The following is a 695-nucleotide window of genomic DNA, read 5'->3' as shown; positions in this document are numbered from 1 at the left end:
TCGTAGGAACATTATACATGGGCTACAAACACATAGTCTGTCACGTCATTATCAACTAAAACATAATCAAGATCCTATAACACTTAGAATGATGGGTATAGAACACATAACATCTACCCTACTAAGTGGTGACAGACATAAAAGCCTTAACCTACGTGAAACATATTGGATTTATGTTCTAAATACTTTAAGTCCATCGGGTCGAAATGACTGCATAGATGTTAGTACGGTCATCTAAGAGCCAGTGCTCGCTTTCGCAGCACATATACTAAAATTGGAACGATACAGAGAAGATTAGCATGGCCCCTGCGCAAGGATGACACGCAAATTCGTGAAGCGTTCCATATTTTTCATACGCTCATAATATATATTTTCTTTAACTGTGCATGCAATGTCTTGTATATAATGTATACCTTGTTCATTTATGTAACTGTATTTGTAACCATGTATTATTTTGTTTTACTCTGTGCCCAGGACATACTTGAAAACGAGAGGTAACTCTCAATGTATTACTTCCTGGTAAAATATTTTATAAATAAATAAATAAATAAATTACTCTTGAGGCATTGATTTGGAGGTCTGGGTTGAACATGCTTGTCTTGTTCCCTCCTTATCTGTTTCGGGTAGTGCCATTCCCATTCTGTTGAATTCTGAATAGACTCATTTATTCATAACACTTTATACACATATTAATG

The 695-nt window shown here is 35.3% G+C and overlaps 1 non-coding gene across 1 annotated transcript; it reads left to right on the top strand.

Moving 5' to 3' along the window:
• Positions 1-244: 244 nt before the first annotated feature.
• LOC142500349 (U6 spliceosomal RNA) lies at positions 245-351 on the top strand. The gene has a single exon (XR_012802908.1). It is a non-coding gene; the product is annotated as a U6 spliceosomal RNA (small nuclear RNA).
• Positions 352-695: the final 344 nt, after the last annotated feature.

The sequence above is a fragment of the Ascaphus truei genome, chromosome 7, assembly GCF_040206685.1.
Source record: "Ascaphus truei isolate aAscTru1 chromosome 7, aAscTru1.hap1, whole genome shotgun sequence".
NCBI lineage: Eukaryota > Metazoa > Chordata > Amphibia > Anura > Ascaphidae > Ascaphus > Ascaphus truei.
This window is presented reverse-complemented; position numbering and strand designations above follow the sequence as displayed.